General features: G+C 41.7%; 1 long non-coding RNA gene across 7 annotated transcripts in view; it reads left to right on the top strand.

Annotated features, from left to right (window-relative positions):
* The window catches only part of LOC101750998, a 37,031-nt gene extending 17,351 nt beyond the window's left edge, over nt 1-19,680 (top strand). Inside the window, exons 2-7 of one of the 7 annotated variants that reach the window (XR_006934385.1) lie at nt 4,514-4,799; nt 5,772-5,847; nt 11,349-11,566; nt 12,614-12,795; nt 14,343-14,464; nt 14,544-19,680. This is a non-coding gene — a long non-coding RNA (uncharacterized LOC101750998). Of the gene's footprint in view, nt 1-4,513; nt 4,800-5,771; nt 12,796-14,342; nt 14,465-14,515 lie in introns of all 7 variants that reach the window. The other 6 variants (XR_006934382.1, XR_005843663.2, XR_005843664.2 and 3 more) reach the window with 6 other exon arrangements.
* Nucleotides 19,681-20,499: the final 819 nt, after the last annotated feature.

Genomic DNA, 20,499 nt, shown 5'->3' with positions numbered 1-20,499 from the left:
AGGGTCAAATGGCCTCCCTGGCCCTGGTTCTGCCTTTTGGAAACACAGACTGCACTTTGGATTAACTTCTAAAAGTGTGAGCCAAGTAGTGATGGAGGAGTGGAAGAAAGTGGGAAAGTTGTGTGATCAGAGCGTGAGGGGAATGTGCCATGCTACGAAGACATAAAGTCGAGGAAAAGCAAATTAAGCTTTTTCTTTGCTGTTTTTTAGACAAAAGAAATTAAGTCACCATTCTCTTGTTCTTAAATAACAGTCTTCCTCTTCCATGGCACAAAAGATTTCAGGATCACACAGGAATGAATTAAGCCTACGGTACCAGATGTAATTTCAAGTTAATGAAGAGACAGTGTATTTTGTGTTATCTTTTCTCTTGCTTCTGATCGTCTTTTTTGGGGTTGATATTACTGTAAGTAAATACATTTGTCTTTTGTTTCATTTTCCCCTTGTGACCTATTTCATTTAATTAGAAGGAAATGTGTAATAGGAAATGAGTAGCATCACACTGGGCTCCATCCAAAGACTGTGAAATCACTGGGAATCTTTCCCGTGGTTTTCATGAGCACCGGATCAGGCCCTGCAGAAAAGAGGGGATATTTCCACCTTATCTGGAACAGAGGGAAGAATGCATGCTGCCAGTGTAAAAATATTACAGTTGTCATTTTAAGATCTGGCCCAGATCCTAGGGAAGGATTTTGCTACTGCATCTGCCTCTCCGTGCCACATGTTTCACATCTGCAGCAGCACGCTAAGGATAAAGGTTCCTAAAACCTTAACTCTGGCTATACGTATGAAAAGAAGATACAAATTAAGTAAAAGATAAAAGATATTGATGGAAGTACATGAGATGCTCTTTAACATGCATATTATTGACTCAATAGATTGTTACGGCTTCAGAGCTATTAGGGTCTGCTGTGTCAATGTGTACTTAGGGACTGTTTAATATGCAGATGGTTGACATGACAGACCGGAGCCATTACAGTCTATCATGTCAGAGGGGATACATGAACACACACTTTGGCAACACTGTAAAAAGTCCCTTTAAAACACAATTGCTGTGCGTCCTTAGCTGCTTTAATAAGTTGGGTTATTCTGGTACCGAAGGACCGCAGAGTCCGGATTTATCAGCTACAGAATTTATTTCCAAATTAAGCTATTTTCCGTGTGGAATGTGCAGCCGGGAGGACAGGGTGTAATCTCAGATCCACAGCTCATATCAAATCTTGTAAAATTAGCTGCCGCTCTTATGCGTGTGTATGAGAGATCAGAATCTATCTGCTGGCATGTGTCTTTTTGAAGAATATAGTTTTGTCTTTTTGAGGGGTAAGGGAGAATGTCGTCTCTTTTTTTTTCATTCAAATAATCTTCAGTAGCAATTAAATAGCTTATGCTACCTAAGAGATCAGCTATTACAAGATAAGCAGCATGACAGTTTGGAAAAACTGAATATGTCTTTGATTATTTACTAAGTTTTGATATCTGCTATTTGCCTCAAAATGCTAAAAAGTGAAGTATAAGATACAAACATGAAAGGCTCATTTGATCATCATAAGGGAAGGAATCAGTAGTTTTGCTTTTCTTTTCCTCAACAACTTATTTTTTATTAAAATAGCGAAGCCAAGTGTTGTGTTTAATAAGATATATATTTTTTCATTTGAATATCAAATGGAAAAATACAATTAAAATATTTCTGCTTTTGCATTAGTTGTAGGCTACGTCTCAGCAACGCATATATCTAAGAAGCTCAGCATACACATTTGGTATATATTAGATGCTTCTAACAGATGCCCAGACCTCTTCCCCTGATTTTTAATGTTCTTTTTTTATGGCAGTGATCCAGGGACATTTTAATTTGCAAGCCTGTGAACTTGGAAATAATACTTGTAGTGGGGCATTGCAGCTAGTCTGTTCCCTCTAAGTTTATTGTCATGTCTCACCTAGCTCTGATTTTTAGCGGATTTGCTGGGCTGAGGCGAGTGGTGCTACTCCAGCCTAAAATTCCCTGGGAAAAAGCACTCTGCCTCTTGATTAATACTAACCATGCTGCATTATAAATGCCTTCCCTCTTTGTGCTACAGCCGGGGTGCAAATCTTGCAGAGGAGAGAAATGTGTTTTTGGGCAATCGTTCTGGTTTCTTTTCTGATGGCTCCTTTTAGCTGGTACTATCAGAGAGGTCCTCACTAACAGTGGCGGTGGGTAGGGCAAGTGCTGGGAGGTAGAAAGTGAGGAAGGGGCATTTCCCGTGACGTGCCGCACACCTGGTCCTGCATCTCCAACTCGATTTCTGCAGCAGCACAGGAAAACCCAGGTGTAGAAAAGCCCACAAAGTGGCAGCCAAACGAATGCAACCCGTTCTCCTTCTCCAATGGGTGATGACTCTCCCTGTACTGAGGTACCTCTGAGACGAGGGAGGCCCAAGCAGCAGGAATGCAGCCTTATGCCACATCAGTGCTAGTGGGAAAGATGTGCTGGTAACGCTGGGCTCTGCAGACCCTGCTGCCCTTCCCACCTCACCTCAGGCTGTCTGTTGTGGCCACGGGAGCATGGCTGCGTCCCAAAGGTTCTGCTCTCCCCACGGTTCTGCTCTCTTCCTTCCTCTGTATATCCAGTCCCACGTCCCTCTGTGTGCACCCCCACACAAGTGTCAGCTGAGAATGGCCCATATGAGCGTGCGATGCAGAGCGCTGTATTACCTGGTGCTAATCAATAAAGTGAAAATGTAGCTTTTGACAGCACTTGTAATTTTGACTATCGCAATGGTGTGCCATTTCTTTGAGTGCAGTACGCTTCTGTGCCCCATTAAAGCATGGCTGGCATAGCTTTCAACTATTCACAAATGCTGAGATGTTGAAAAATGTAACATTTACAAAAGATACATCTGGTGTATATTTACAAGGCTCAGGAATCATTTAAATAGTGCCTGTGCCATCACCATATTAGGAGAAAAGTTAGTCCCAGACCCATATGTGAAATCAGTAGTCAAATGTGTGCTGGTTTAAATTCCACTGATACGGTATGGTATTTTGGGGTATTAAATATGAACATACCATGCTGGGTGTAATGTGTGAATGGGGTAACACAGAGCAAAGTACAGACCTCAGTAATGTGTGTGACAATTGCCAATATGCACCTGCTTCAACCAATGTGATCAGAAGATGATTAAGGGTTTTTAAGGACAATTTTTTTTTTTTTTTTTTTTATCAAAGAAGAGTCATCAGCTTCTAATTGATAGAGGTCGTCTTCTTACTTATTTATTTACTTTTAATTCTTCAGCGAGAATTGTAAGATATACCCAGGAATAGAGGAAAAAGACACTGAACAGTTCCCTTTATATCATATAACACGCTGAGGACAAAAAAGAGTTCACCTCTTCCTGCCAGTGCAATGTGACTTAAGCTACGTTTGAAAGTTATTTTTTAATTAACGCGATGGGTCATGTTTTCACCACGCTAAGGCAGGAAATTCAAGGTAAACCAGATACTCTTTCAGTCACACAAACATGAATTAGGCATGTAGCATCAGCCTTAATTTCAGTTTCTAGGTCTGTAATTGAATCTAGCTCAATGTGAACTTTTTTTTTTTTTTTTTTTGCACCGTCACATTGATATCTGGATGTTAGTGACATTATTTAAAGCAACAAATCAACCTATAGGATTGTGTTCAGCTATACTTTCTTTATGTCACTTGACAGTAAATGGAATAAAAAAAATGTTACTTTTCTCTAGGGGAAGATTTGTTAAAGGGTTTTCATCTTTTGTCAAGATATTTAATCTTGCAGCATTACAAAAAAAAAATTGCACAGTTTGTACAAGCGCAGATTTTTGCATGCACAGTTTGCCTGATTGCTAATTTGGATGAATGCTCTTAGGCTTAACACGGGCAAATGAAAGAGGAAAGATAATTTTTGCATATATCCTCTGTGTCAAGTGTGAGTCCCTGGACTCTAAGGGAAGCAGGTATTCGCTTTTTGGGCTGAAGGCTGTCACTCTGGATCGCCCGATACATCAGTCTTAGTTCATGCATGCCAATGAGAACAAATCCTAACAATGAGCTGTTGAGTGATGCCAACAGAAATGAATGTTTCTGAAAGCTTCAGGGCTTTGGAGAAAGCAGCTGACGCTAACTGCGTGCCACTCTCACCCCCGCTAGCTGTCCGAAGCAGGGTGAGATTTTGGCGAAACCCTCCCACATAATGGACAATTTTGAACACACCTTTGTTTTGCGGTGGGCTGAGTAAAGCTGATACGCGACTGTATAATTAAGCCAAAATACCCAACCATGTTATTTCCTTGGAGGGGCTCGCTATAGAATGGCCTATCCAAAATTATTAGCATGCCTAGTAATTATTATCGTTAATTCCTGTTTGTCAGCCTGTCGCTCCATCACGGCAGTGATCACGTGCTGAGATATCCACTGCTCAGGACATAACACGCTTTTGGAAGCAGACGATTGTTTAATTGATAGATTGTAAAGACGGGCTGACCTATTACCTTTTCATGTTTCCCTTTACTTCAGCCGCCTGGACTCTCACAGTTCTTCGGTAGCTTTTCTGATCCATCATGTCAGCCTGGCAGCTGTGCCTCTGCGCTCTGCCTGCTGCCCACCGCCAGCCAGATTTCAGCCTCCTACGTGTGGCATGCCCTCTTCCCTGGCTGTCCCCTCACCGGAGAGCTCATTTTGCCTGCGCCTCTATTTAATGGATTTCCTGTAACTGGAAGAACTGCTTTCTCTCAGGGGTCTTCTTAGCCCACGGCACCAGCTCCACAAGCACAGAGGAGTGTGTGTTCCCAGATGTACCCAGGTGTGTTCCACGCACCCAAGATCAGGCTCCTGCGGCCTGAGCCTCCCCACCCCAGTGAAACATGGCCATTTGTACTTGGAGATACAACATTTCCCATCCACCTGGTAACTTCTGCCCTTGCTCTGGAACCTCAGCTTTTCTCAAATTTAATTTCTCTGTGGCATGCAGACCTGCTAAAGACAGCACCTTGCACCGATGCACTCATTTTGACATAGGTGCACTGAGCAAATTGCCCTGTGAGGCGTCTACCCCCTCCCCAAAACGGGGAAGAATGACTGGAAAACGGTTGAAATTTTACGAGCAAATTTTCAAGTATGTGCAGATTTTTTTACTGCCAAGATGTATAATAGGTGTTTTTGAGAGGTCGTTAACTCCAGCAGTATAGTCAAAAACAGTGTTACACCCCACACTGCATCATTCGTTAAGCAATTAAGTTACTGATAGGCTTTTACGTTTATTTACCTTGATGGAAAGATATGTTTACTCAACCTGAGTACAAATCAACATGAGGAGGCGGAAGTTCAGAGTAAATTTGACTAATGATGTTGTGTTTTCATCCTTAAAAGAAAGAAAAAAAGCCTCCCTGCTTTTGATGCCATTTTATCTTCATTGGAAGGGATCCGAAATGATCCCAACTGTCATGTGAGCGCTCAGGGAGGCTCAGATCCTCTTTGATTGCCTCTGAACGTCTCTCTCTGTTGGCTCCTACCTCCCCGTACATGAATACAGTGTGCAGCTCTTCGGGTTGTTTACTGAGCAGCACTTTAACTCTTCCCCCGTGAATGCTCTTGTGCCTTTGAGCAAAGCAGAGACAGTGGCCACCTTTGCCTGGGGGGAGTGTTAGTGCAGCCCTGCTGCTGATGTGAGGGGAGAATTCCCTCTCAGTTTTAGGAAAACTTCTGAAACACAAAACTGACTGGTGCAACTCATATTTCTTTCAGCAAACCTTAATTATCTCTCATTTTCTTTCAGGCCCACTCTGTTCTCCAGCCTCGTTACATGGGTTTCTGTCTCTCCTCAGCATCCCCTTGAATGGCATCTACTGCACGTGAGCATCCTCCACAGTCTCTAAGATACTTTTGTTGTTTTTCTTTTTAAGCATTTGTTTTTTTAAGATGACATTGATAGACATGAGGCCTAAGTCTGGAGATGTTCTGTGGGTAGAGCTCACATTTATTTCAGTATGTGGAGCAGCTTTAGGATCTGATCCATGTTGAAGACAAGCACTGCGTAATGAGGCCCGGGCATATAAAACAATATGTATTCTAACACAGCTCGCTCAAAACAAATATGTTCCCTTCTCTTCAGCTGGTGTAAACAAACAATCTCCATTGTGCTTGGCGGGCCTCTGCTGTGCTGCCGTGTGTGAGACCAGAGCTTTGCTTCCCAGGAATTAGGAACACAGCCTCTGACTCTGCATCAGCAGTCCCTTGATTAGGGCGCTGGTCCTAAAAGCCATACTCAAGTTTGGCGCTGTCGTTAAGTGCTTTATAGGCAGACCTTTCCATGCTACCAGTGTGTTTACACGTGGTCTCACCTCTGAGGCCTGGGCTCGTCAGCCAAACCCAACTGGCCCTGAGTTCCAGAATGGTTTGACTCTGTGAAAGAGCAGAGAATTAGTGCAGTAGTTGTAGCAATATACTGACCTGCAAAATCTATCCTATAGATATCTAAATCTTCTTTTGATGTACATCGGCAACTATATGAAAAATTACTGATGACTTGAGGTGGGAACATTAGCAGGGCCTACTTCAAAAGTCCCGTGTGATATCCATGGACTAACGTGGATTTGAACCCAGGTGCCGTTCTTCAGGTGTACTTTGCTTTTGTGCCGTTCATCAGAACCGTCGCACCGCTCTATAACTTGTGTGGAAGCAGAGTGAGCTGTTCTGGCGCTGAAACGATTTCATTGTTAGGCTAAGTGTTACACAGATGGCATTCTTAAATGTAAAATTCTTTTTATGATTCTTTCAATTTCATATTTATTTCATTAGATCATTATTTATGTTAAAGAGACACCATTAATATGAAACGTGCTCAGCTTAAAAGAGAATGTTGAGAGGAGTCTCAGGTATCTGATCCTCAATCCTTTAGTTTTTCTGTTTCACATTTTCCTGTTTAAAATGTTTTTTGTGTCTCTAGGTGCTATGTGACAGATCCAAACAAACAACAGAGGGGAAAGAGCCTCGCTTAACTGATTAGAGGAGAGAAGCAGTGAAAGGGAATATGCACAAAGCGCTGCCAAGTTCACAGAGCAAAGGATAAGACAAAAAATAGAATCATTTCACTATTTTTTTTTCTTTATTTAGAGCGATGTGAGGTATTGCTTATAATAACAGCAGGGAAATAATTTTCAGACAAAAATGTGACTTCTTAATCAAGGGTCTCTAATTCAAAATATATTTATTTAATAAACAGTAATTATGATAGCTGCAACTACTCATTCATATCAATAATTCATTCAGAAGTAAACCATATCAACATATTAGCATTTATTTTTCCTTTTAATCGGCTGTGATTTAAAATAAATGTAAATCGTCATAATCATTCAGCTCCATATGCTGGGAGAGGAAAAGTCACCTTAAACCAGATGCATATTTTGAGAAAAAGAGAAGACGAGTTGTTCTAAGGAAACAACGTATGGGGGCAGATCTTAAGCTGGGGTAAAGATGGGCTGCCCTCTGGAAGTCAACTTAGCTCTGATGATTGACACCAGCCAAAACCAGTCAGCAGTTTTAAGACCTGGAGTTTTTAGGGAGTTTTCTGTGGATCCATGTATTGATTTCCTTCTGTAAGTAAAGAGATAAGTACAGTTTCTTCCAGTTTTAATCAGGAAAAGGCAGTATACACGATTAACAAAATTCCAACTTGAAGATTTTTATGTGTGGAAACAATAGGCTGCTTTGCCTGAGTTGTAGGCCTGTGCTGCTTGTGTGAGTGTGTATATGTGTGGAGCTGCATGTATTATTTCCCATCCCCGTTTAGTTAGCCAAACCCTCTCCCAACTTTTACCTTTAACAACCCACCTCATTTTGACATCTCTTTTTAATCTCCTGAACCCATTAGCTCTTGTTGAAATTACTTCTTTATGCCCCTGGTTCAAGATCCAGACAGCACTGTTTTGATGCTGTGGAGCATGACTCCAAGTGTTAGAAAACTGGTTTTTTTGCTTCAGACACAGGGAAGAAGTGATCAAGGGCTAGGGTCCCAGCCAGTATGTGCTACTGCTGTTAGACACTCAGTGCATATCTTACAGCAACAGCTCTTTCCCTTTTGCTTTCAGTAGGCGAAGCCAGGGATCATGCCTGGGAGATTAATGTGATGAGGATGAGCCTGCGAAGCCTTTGGTCCTCCTTGTGTGAGCCTGCTCTGCTTGCTCATACACAGCACACCTTTGGGAACTCACTGCATAAGGCCCTCTTGTACTGCCATGAGCTAAGGGGAGCCATTTTCCTGCTCCACGCAGGCTGCCCTGTGTTCTTGCTGGGGGAACAAGGCCACAACACCCTTCACCCTGAGTTCAACAGCAGTGCTTTCCAGGGGGTGCCTTGGGGCAGGATGGCATGAGTAGCTGGAAAGCCACAGCAGAGCCTAGCCCTGCGAAAAGGCATTTTCACAGCCTCCCAGGTGAGTTTTGTTGTCCACACGACCGTGGCACACAGCTGGCTGTTCTCCTGCTTTCTTTCAAGGCTGGGCTCTCCGTGCTGCTGCCCTGCACTGGGCATGCAGCCACCGGGCAGCCGAGCTAAAGTGATACCTGACTTTTGTTCTTTTCCAGTCTCTGCAGTGCTATACATTTTTACATTCCTCCAACAGTTTCTAAGGAGAAAAGTGAGTCACGTTGCTTAGTTTTCCCCATCCTCATAGAGAGGAGACATGTTTCTTTTTTTCCCCCCACAAGTTATTGTATTGTTCCTCTTTATGGTGTGGCTCTGATTTAGTGCTGGATGAAGCTCAAAAGGAGGATTAGTGTAAATCTATTCCCATATGCTTGGATGCATTTCTGCACCCTGTCTGTACCATCCTCACTGCTTTTGATGGAAAAAGCTGGGCTATAAACCTGATGAGAACAGGCTTCCATGCAAGATGTTTAGTATTTCCTGCTTCCACTTGGGCCAGTGATACGGCACATCCAGCCCCTTTCGGCCCTTCATCTCTCAGTCATGGTCTTGTCAGAAATTCAGAAAATCACTATGGCAGAAAATGAATAGGGGAATAAAAGGAATCTGATTTTTCTCCACTTTAATAATGGCTAGATTTGGGTTTAGCTCCACCTTTGGCTGAAATTTTGCTGGAGGATGGGCACAGGTAGAATGTTTTTATTTGAACGGAATTGGTTCATCCATCTTTTAGATGATGGCACTGAAGTGTGAGCCCATTTTTATGGTCCTCAGAGAGAATCTGTGCTTCTTTTTAAGAGATGCACCTTCTGGGAAAGGTAGGGCTGGCTATAAAAGCCCTGATTGTATTGTATTCAAGCAAACCGGGAGCGCAGGAGGGGAGGAACAGAGACAGCGATAGAAGGAAGGAGAGATTTTCCAAGTGTATGAGATGTGTTATGCTTTGGTATCACAGGCTTTGCTATGCCTAATGCTTGGGCATTTTCTGGGTGGTAATTGAATTGCTTAATAGCCAAACACCAGGCTGCACTGAACTCAGTCCTAAAACTGCAGCGCTATTGCCATTAAGGGGCTTTCTTCTTTACTCATCATTTTCTAAAGAATTTCTCAATAGTACTGCAATCAGTCACTCATTTTTTGCCGATTCTCCTCTCCATTACAAATGTGTCTGAGTTTGTGAGGGAGAGGCTGTGTTTTCTCAACCAAATCTCCCACTCCTTGGTTTATTAATAAACAAAAATTAACTTACAGATTTGACTGAAAATACAGGCTCTTTCCATACCTGTGTAGTCCACTGGATGCAGGAGGAGTTTCAGCCAGCCTGGCAAAGGCACCTTTTCCACGTGCCCCAGCCGGGCTCCTGCATTGCTCCCCGAGTTTCTCTTGCTCCATACAATGGCTGACATTGTCTGCAAGGAGCAACTCAGATTACGGCCCCCTCCAGATGCGCTGCCCCTGACCCTGCTCCTGCCCCAGGCTGCCCACACTCTGCCCTCCCCGTAAGCACGGAGACTTCAGCTGAGCCGGCTGCTGCCTGGGAGTGTTGATTCAGGTCTTGAGGGTGGCCTCGGATGCATTTTAACAGGCAGCGCAGGCACTCCACGGGGATAACATGGAATGATTATTTTAGGGCAGATTTTCCCCTAAAAAAACCCATAGTTCTACATGCACGCAGTTTGATCTTCACACAAAGGATTTATATAAGAACTCACTTCCCTCTGTCGGTTATGAAAAAAAAGCATGCTGGCAGGATTTAGGGAAGTGTGCAAGCTAGAGGATAGCTGCAGACAAAAGAGAGTTTTTCTTCTAAGAACATCCTCACAGCTGGAGCCCTGGCAGCGCTGCTGTCAGAATGCTGAGGTGTTATCTGGCCGGGGCAAGGCACAGTGTCTGCTTGGCACCCTCCTGACACACAAATTTGGCCAGCACTTGTCAGAGCACTGTTCCCTACCTGCACCCACGTGCACAAATCTTTTCCATTCAGTGCCTACTTTTTGGGAATCTTATACCCTGCCAGTATGCTGTATGCCAATGAGGAGAGTAAGGGTGGAGGAAGAAACTCTTTGTGACTCCTTTACCTGCTAAAGAGAGACCAAGCTCACCTGGGCTCTCATGAATAACAGTGCTGCAGTGGCTCTAGACCAGCCCAAAGCAATCGTCCCAACTCCTAGGTACCCTGAAAAAAATATGCCTTACATCTCAGAGTGGAGAGACTTAAAGATGGGTCTGCTGGAACAACGACTAAGTGGGATGGGAAAGATGTTCCCTTTTAGAGCCCGCACCCCCAGAAGTATTTCTCAGGTCAGATCATCACCTATGAGTATAGCACCATCTGACCTTGATCTGCGCTGTGGTGAGAAGGAAATGTGTGCAACAGTTTGAATCTGCTCAACTTTTGTCTGTCTTGGACTGGCCCCATTCAGCCCATCTCTGCCTCTCTAAGGGGAGCAAGTGCCAGATGCAAAGACAAAGCCTAACAATACAACCTGTGTGCTTGCCTTTAATGTATCATGATGCTTAAAACTGAATATAAGCAGGGATGATGCTTTAGATCTTACTCAAATCTCAGTGTAACTTTGAGGTTGTCAGATGATACTGAAGTGAGAGATCTAGAGTAGGAATATTAGTGAACACAAAAGTCATGATATTTACTCAGTTTATGCATTTTCTCTTTTTTTTTTTCCATGAAACTTGCATAACTGGCGTGTAATTGTTTTGCTAAGTGAGCCTTGAAAGCAAAAGTCTTGATAGCTGTCAAATATCTTCTTTGTAGTATAGTGTGTTGTCCTCAGAAGCTAATCAGTAGAACTTGCTCAGAAGAACTTAATCAGCAGAACTGAGCACATTGTCAGTGCTTAACAAATAATAAATTATAATAATAACAGCAGTTCCTTTTGACACAACCTATCAAACTTTTGCTTTATTTCAGGGAGTGCCTTCCTTGCCTCTAGTTAAGATTTATACCGACTGCCGCTCTGCTTACTACGGTTGAGAGGATGGGTGATATGGCCTAACAGGGTGGAAGTATTGATCGAAATGAAACTTTGACAAATGGCTGGAACAGAATCTTGAGAAAGTTCCTTGACTGTTCCTTTCCATTCAAAAAGAGAATTTCAGAGTAAATTTGATCAGTTCAATTGTTCAAAGGTAAAATGCTATGCTTACAAGTTAATAGAATTACTTTTGAATTTCCCAAGTCCCTTTTATTTTTTTTAAGAGATACTCATTAGGATTTCCTTACAGAAAGGTGAACGTATCCAACAGCACATCTATTATTATTAATTGTTATTATTTTAAGGGGATTGGATAGCTCAGAGGGTTGTTAACAGATCTGAGGCTATCACTTCTTTGTCACCACTGTAATTTGGCTCGAGCTGGGAGTTACTGACAGTCATTTCATTTTCTGTTTGTTTGGTGGTTTATGTGCAATTAGTTGTTGGGTTTTATTCACTTCCAACAAGATGTATATGCACATTATAAAGAAAACCACCGGGTCAGCTCTAAGCTGCTGCTAATTGTCTCAGGCTTAAATGGAGCCGTGTCAATTTATCCCAGTTGAGGATCTGACCAAGGATCACAACTGGCATTAATTAGCAGATGTGTTATCAGACTCCGCGGAGATGCCCCGGGTTGAGTGACGGCAGGCCAACACCATGCACGGTGCAGGCAGGTGGGAGCTCCAGGTCCTCCCTACAGGCACATTGGTGGCTTCTACTGCTGCATGGCATGGCCATGCCACCAGCCTTCGTGAGAAGGACCTCCACAGCAGGGTGCAGCCAGTCATATTAGAGCCCAAGCAATGCAAGGCAGCTACTAAAAATCAGGGAGGGGGGAAAAGGAAAGAGGTGTAGTGCTGGAATGAGTCACCCTGGAGCTCGGTGTGCATGAGACTGCTCTGCTAGTTCTAAATGAAACCACTGACTGATATTCTGGGGGTACGCATGCACCATCTGAGCTAATACTAGTGCTGGCTGCACATGCGTGACAGAAGGGTGAAGGAGATGCTGCTGAAAATACAGGTACCCAAAGGCCACAGAACAAACCTGGTCCTCACATTGCTCAGGGAGTAATATCCTCAGCCTTCACCAGCTACTGATACTCTTTACAAAGTGGCTCAAGTTCACAGACCTCATGCTTTTTAATGCACTTGAAAACATCTTCTTCTCGCTCTAAGACTTTTTTACTGTAACCCAGGAAATGGAAAGAACAGGAGAGTGGAAGTTCAGTAGTAGCAGGAACACAGAAGTCATAAGGCTGACCTAGACAATGGGAAGATGCAGAATATTTTAGTAACGTGCTGTAGTAACTGTCACCTGCAAAATGTCCATCAGCACTTCTGCAAATTCTTTCCACCATTCTCAACAAGATAACAAAAGGTAAGCCTAGTTGCAGACATTGAGACTTTGGTTTTTCTCACCTTCCTCTTAACCTCTTTTGCCAAGACACATCTGGGTCCTTCTCTGAATAGACACCTCTGGGTTCAAAGCCACAGAATGAGATGACTGAGGCTCGGGTGGGATATAGATATCAAGGCTAGGAATTCCAGTCCACACATCTGCAGAGTTCATCACCTGTATTTTGCTAATAAAGATCCCAAGACATCTAACATCTTTCTCACGCTTGTGCTTGTTGGCCAGGCAGTCACCAGCTTAACTGGGCTGAACTGTAGCAAAACCTCTTCAAAAAGCATCCTGGCAAAGCATGTGTAACACACAGCGAGGATTGGGCAGCACATAACATACAGCAGCTGTCTTCACTTTGCTTCAAAGTAAATATCTTCAATGCCCACCTGAGCTTTGGGGATTTCAAGCCCTTATCTCTTATCTGCAAAGAGAGCAGGGACTCTGGCCAGGAAGCTACGAGTATTCAAGGGGGAAGATATTTTCTATACTTCCTGCATACCATGTAGTGGTACTCACATGCATGTGGTTCTCTGGGAGGAGTTTAAAGCAATAAGGTGGAGGATAGGATACGTTTTCCATCCCTCCCTGTGCTGACTTAGCTTGTTCTACACTTAGCTGTTTTGGATTGGCACAAGATAGAGGATTTTGTTCGGTATGCTCACTGCTGTGTAAGGTGTTTCAAAAATATTGGCTTTGCAGCCTAATGAAAATACAGGGATTTTTCAGAAAAATCAGTAGAACCTATCCTCTACGGATACGCAGATGTAGCGATTATTGGAGTTTTAATTAAAATAGCAGGTAAAATAAGTATAATGGTGTGTTATTATTTCAGAGATAACAACAGAATAAAGGTGCCCATTTCTTTCTTGAGTGCAATTTTCTAAATGAAAAAGTAAACATTAATATCTTCAGCGATCTTACTGATCTTGTACGATAATTTAGAAAAATATCTCTATTAGGGATAGTTATATATGCTTTTTGTTGGAAATGCAATCACACAATATGCACATAGCTGCAATCTGTAGACAGATTAAGTAAATTAAATCACTCAACGTCTTTTTTCAATAGCTCTGAAGTTAAAAGTAATTTGCAAAGAAAATACTCAGTTTCAATTGGTTTGTAATATCTGTTAATGATCTTTGGAAAAATTTCTGATAACACACGGGAATTCCCTCAGGGACAGGGTTGTGAATAAGTGGGTTTTTTTAAGTTTCAGATGTCATTAGCTAGTGATTTCTTTGAAGTAAAAAGCTGTTACGGAATAAATTGCAGAGGTTTACGAGTATACAGGACAATCCTTTTTGTGAATAATATACTTTTTTTTTCATGGCACTTTCTGCCCCCAAAAGAAGAAATTTAAGATCTAACTTATCATTGCAAACATACTGGAATCACAATGGCACTGGGATTTTGTGCTTACTTTCTGTGTCTTTATATGAATGTACAGTGTAAATCTCCTAGTTGAAGGATCTGTTTTGCTCCCTTTTGATGTAATTCCTCTTTTTTTTTTCCCCTGACAGATAACTTTTCGGACCACAAAGCTGAAACACTTCCTGTGACTCAAATGGCTCCAGCACAGCTATTTCCTAGAAGACATCCTCCCTGATTTCTTGTGGTGCCTGTTAGATTGCTGAAGTTGCAGGTGAGTGTAAACATGGAGAAGAGGGCCTCTATTCTTATGGTACTCTGTTAGAATGAAGTCTCTATCACCTTTTTGACAGTGCAGAGATAAACCAGATACCAGAATAGAGGAACGTTTCTCAGAAGGACCAGTGAGACATCTCCTGACCTCTGTCTCCATCTGAGGATATATCTGGAGTAGAGCAGAGAAGCAGAGGCACCACAGACTACAGATACCCATGGGGAATGTTGTTCTGCCTCAAGGTTCAGCTCTACAATATGGCCATGGACCGTATATACCCATAGGTTCCTGTGAGTGGGTGAAGTGGGTGAGGGTTTAGACAGAGGCTGGGATGAGTCTGAAGGGATGCTGATCTGGGTGGTGGGGGACTGGGACTCCATGGCATACTGTCACAAATCAAAAGATAAGTCTAGTTACAGCCATTCAGCCTTTGATTTTCTCGCCTTCCTCCTAAACTATTTTCCCAAGAACTTATTTGTCTCAGTCTGCGTTTTCCTTATCTGCAGACAGGGCTATGAGGCATACCATACTACAATGAATATGGGTACTCACTCCATGCTGGGCTGTGGGAGAAAGTTTTGCACAGCTCTAGTAAAACAGGTGAACAGCTACAGGTTTGAAAAGCCTCCTAGCCTTCCCTGAACCTCAAAAGGCCCAGTGTAGGATTCCTCACCCATCCTGATTATCCATAAGTAGATCAGACAGCATCTCATTTCCTAGACACAAACATTCAGCGGTGTTCTGCAGTTGCTTCAAGAGTAAAGAAAATTCCTCCTGGCTCCTACTGAGCAGTCACTGGCATTGGTCAACCATAGCACACCTTGTCTTTGCCAGAAGCCAGTATCAGACAATATGAAAGGGAACTGCCCCCTCCTTCCTGTGTATGTAAATGTATAACAGTTTACCACGGAAGATGATGCCTTTCTGACTCCATCTACTGACTAGCTTTTACCAAGAACTACTGACACTATTACATAATACTTGTTAGTAAAACTCTCACAGATTTTTTCAAGGCCAGGAACAACCATTATTATCATCCAGTCTGATCTTCTGCATAATATATGCTACTGAATTTAACCCAATCTGAACTTGGTGTGTAGATTTGCTTTTATGTCTCAAAATGCCTCCTCATTTACAAATATGATACTGTTTCACCGAGTACTATCTGTGCAGCAGCAAGTTCCATTAATTAACTGTACATTGTTTGGAAAAGCAATACCTCTTATCCGTTTGAAATTCGATACCTCTTCGTTTCACCTTGCAGGATAGGAAAGGGTTTTTATTCCTTTGCTGCTAATTAGGTTGGAGGATCATGAGGACAAAATGTTATTTATATTATAGTCGTGCTTAAGGAGAGCTCTGATGAAGCCTGGGGATCCCACTGCACAAAGTGAGGGAGACCGTGCAATTCCTTCAGGACTGAGACTATTTGAATGGACGAATGGCATATTTTCAAAGGAGCTGAACGATTTCACCAAAACGAATGTCAGACAAGTCAATGGATTCATACTTCTCAATCACCTATACATTTCTAAAAAATCAATCCAAAGTTTGAAGGAAAGAAAGGCATGGAAAAACAAAGTCCCTGAAGCCAAGATCAAGAAATAAGTTTGGTATGTAGTCAGTGAAAAGAAAAACGTGTTGCTAATATGCAGCTCTGTGTCCACTGTCCATAGGTCACTTTGGCTTCCAGAGGCTCATGGTCTTAAAGTCCTCCCTTTAAGAGAGCAGGGTGCACTGGGCAAAGTACAATGTCTGCTGCATGCACAGTCCCCAGTTCTTTTGCCCTGGGGCCAAGGACAGCTACATTATCTCAGGCAACAGCGGTTATCCAAGTTTATGGAAAGGGTTCACGTAAGATTTGCAGTCCCATGAGGGTCAGTCTGCCTTGAGAGATAGGCTGGGGTTTGTGTTCTCTCTCTCTTCTCAAGGAAATTCCCCATCCTTTTGACTTCTATCTTTTTTTATTGCCATTCTCTGGACTTCTTCTATTTCTACTTTCTTTTTTACAGGGATGAGGTGACCAAATTTGAAGACAGTATTCAAAGTGAGGATGTGCCACTGATTTATATAATGGCATTATAATATTTTCCATATTATTCTCTAAAACTCTTTTCTTCATACAAACCCCTTAAGATTCTTTTTAATTCTTTGAACTATAGTGCCTTTTAACATCTGTAGTTTACTCTGATCAGATTTTGACAAAGGAATAAAAGGCTCCATTTTTCACATAGAATTTTATTTATTGTTTGAACTTTAGAGGAGAAATTGGTTAACTTACAATTTAAAATTCTTGGCAATGTAGACCATTGGACAAGGATTTCATTATCAGCCCTTCTGTACTTTCTGTAGAAATGCTTAAAGTTGGTGGACAGAGTCTTGGCTAAAAAGACTTTACTTTCGTACTATAAACATAGCCAAAGACTTAGTTTGGAGCTGCTAGCATCCCCAAAGATGTCAGAGATATCATTGTTCTGTACCCCCTTCCTGATGCAGTGTGCTGGGGCCATGCATTGACATGTCATCCAGCCAGAGTTGTGCGTGTGTGCAAGCGGTACCCAAATGCCGTGATCTTCTCTTTACCTTACCACGTACTTCCACAGTAGGTCAGGAAAAGACCCCTCTGAAAATGAGGTGCTTGATGACTGCAGAGGGTGAGAATCTTGCTCTCATGTCACAGCTGGGCGTGATGCCTTCATCAGGGTATTAGAAAAGGCTCGAGGAAAACAGTTACATCCATTCTATTGCTTAAGACACTTCCTGCAGCTACTGACTCGTCTTAGAGTTACCAATCCAAATGCTGACCCTGCCTGACCCTACTTATCTTTTAAAAGCTGACAAGATCACAGCCTGAAGCAGTATAGCCACAGGCTCAATACTGGCTACCAAAATGTCTGTTTAGTATTTTCAAAAACGCTGCTCTTAAGATTTACAATACAAGCTGCTGGATGTATGGACAACACTGAAACACAACCCTGACCCCTGAACATTCAGCCCTACTTACACAGAAATTTGTGCCTCTCGAGGGGCCAGCACTGAGTTGCTGCAAAACAGTTATTCCCTACCTGCAAGTGAGCTGGAATTAAAGCATCATAGGGTTGTATGCATTCAGATACTGGGTAAAAATATTTGAAAACTACAGCCTTGATTTCAGAATTCACTGACAACTTCTTTCATTAGCTGCATTACTGCTTTAACAGTAGAAAGAGTTCCGCCCTTTTTGTGTAATATCTTTTTTGGTTTAGTATAGAAAATCGTCCTAATTCTTCTATGACCAAAGCAGTTTTTCATCAGAAGTTGTTTTTAGATGAACTGTAAGTTTCTTCCCTAGCAGTGAAAGAAGCTCATATTTTTCTGAATATTTCTAAGGTTAAATGGATAAACACAGCTTTAAATACTCATGAAACACTAAGGGACCGATCTAGTTGAGTTGTTTGTGCATTCATACATGATATAAATTCATGGTTCTTGCAGGTTTTTTTTTTTTTTAACAGCAAAGATATGGAAAAGACAATTGAGGTCTTATTGCTCCTGTTGGAAACTTCTGCCGACTACAGCAAGAGTTGGACTGGGCCCAGAGAAACCAGATACATACAAGTTGCAATGAGTTGGCCACACAAGCAAGGAAAATCACAGATAACGGATGCACACAAATTAGTAATGTACCTTTTAGGTCATCCAGTACAGCTTGCTGACACATTGAGATTGTCTCCTATGGCATATTTTTGGTTGCTTTGGATGACTGGATTAAATGTCCTAAGTAATGCCATTTACTTAAGGAGAGATTGTGCTGCCCAGTATATCCTGTTAGAAGTCTTTTTTTCCTTTCTTAACATCATCATATTTCTCCCAGTTTTGTTCCTTTGCAAACCTCCTTATTTCCCTTCTGCGATGCTATTTTTTCTCCAGTGTCTTTAGACTAATGTGATGTTCCATTTAGTTAACATTAAGTCAGTTCATACCTATTTAGATCATTTAATCTTTTCTGATAAATCAGTCCTTTCAGTCTCCTGGTTATTTTCTCATCTCCTCTTGTCCCACTCCTGTCTGTCAGTAGCTTTTTTAGCTATGATATTTTAAAGATGTGGTGCATTTATCTGAACTAACGGCAGGTTGGGCACAGACTTGAGCACCCTCAATACCTTCTCACTGAAAACCACTCAAGGGAAGGCCACTGGCACTCTGTGCAAACAAGCAGGCAGAGCATTCTGTTCAAACCATTTCCTTGGTATCACCTGTTTTACTGATCATCAACAAAAAACATTTAAACATTTAGCCTAGTGATTCAAAAACCAAACATGGGTCACTATAGATTAATTATATTTTTTCATAATGCTAGGAAATATAATGGCAGAGAGGAAAATACATTTGTTGTTGGTATTTTCAAACTCTTGGTCGTGGATATCACAATCTAAAATTATGGAAGATGTTGTCTTGTCTAGTAACTATATTTGGGTGCCACTGGAGTACACTGTAGAAAGTAATTATATATGTAGTCACAAGCATAGCTGTTCACGTCAGGCAATAAATTCTGATCAACAAACAACACTCCTTTAGTGCTAAATGAAATCTTGGCTGTAATTGACTGTCTTTACCTTTGTGTTCTGTTGGATTGGAGGAATATCATTTTAATCTGCTCTCTTTAAATTTTCATTAAGGAACGTTTCAGCTACCTGCAGCCTCGTCTGATGATGTTTAATGATATAAGCTAGCACGTTCTTCCGTGCACCAGCAGGGGCTTCTTTAAATTGGTCAACCGTACAGAACATTGTTTTCGTGTTTAATGTACTTGGAATCAACCTTTTAAAATAATGATGTCTCTACAGACAGTTTATATACGTAGCACACACACATATGTGCATGTGTATGTATGCATATATACGCGTAAGTGCACACATACATAGAGAAACACTGATCCTATTCACCTTCTTGAAAACATTTCAGCTAGTATTAGCATAAATGTGCTGTTAAGTTGGCAGTGTTATACATTTTTGTTGGAGTTTACTTCTGTAACCTAAAATCAAGCAGATAAGCTGTGAAACTCATGCAGCTGATGACATAACGCTGGGATCTCATGATGCTGAATCTCATATTTCTAGGCATAAAGGATGGATGTTCCTTTCTGGAATTATTATGCTGCCTATTGCAATATATGTTTTCTTGTTTTCATGTGGGCACTGAGATGTTCAAACCATTAAATGTATATGGTATAATGAGTCCTGTGTTCCTTATTTATTCTAAAGAAGGCATTAACTTTCTATGGTTGTTTTATTGTATGATAATAAAGCCAACTACTCTAAGAATCTGTGATGAACATAGCAATAAGCTGTGACAATATGCATAGTTACATTTAATGCCGATGTCCAAATGTACATATGTGCATATAAATAAGCATATATGTATATTCAAGCACTCAAAGATAGGTACACACACAAATTAAATACAGTCAATTAGGATATGGCATAAGCAGATTCAAAGCTTACCTGTTACGGCTTTGTAAAGGGGGAAATCCGAACCACAAAGACACACATGAAAGTAAAGCTCTATATACTCCATTGGCTCGTTACCATTATGCTCAACAGTGACAGGCTGTATGCTAAGACGGGGTACCAGCAGACATTCGCCATGACAGCTGGTTCAAAACAGAGCTTTCAAAATAGTGCAACACCCCTCACTTCCTTCCAAATCCTGGTGTTTGCCAGCAGCACTTAGCTGAGGCTGGCTCTTAAGGTCAGATGTTCAGATATAAGTTGTCTGAAATGAATCTGCTTCTTTGTTTTTGGACCGTGTATATGTTCAGCATAGCATCTAGGCTCTTCATGAATTTGTGTTTGAGTTCACACGTGAGTAGTGCTTGCCTATTACCTGAAAAAATGATGGATGTTTTTCCCCGACACCATGCTCTATTTGCCTGAGATTGTCCTCTATCAAATTCTCCTTTCTTTTGTGGGTTACATAAAATGAGAGCCATACACAGGCTTCTTGTTTTCACTGAAAAAAATAAAAAAGCACAGCCCCTCTGTTGAGAAATAGAA

Source organism: Gallus gallus, chromosome 1, assembly GCF_016699485.2.
Source record: "Gallus gallus isolate bGalGal1 chromosome 1, bGalGal1.mat.broiler.GRCg7b, whole genome shotgun sequence".
Lineage (NCBI taxonomy): Eukaryota > Metazoa > Chordata > Aves > Galliformes > Phasianidae > Gallus > Gallus gallus.
This window is presented reverse-complemented; position numbering and strand designations above follow the sequence as displayed.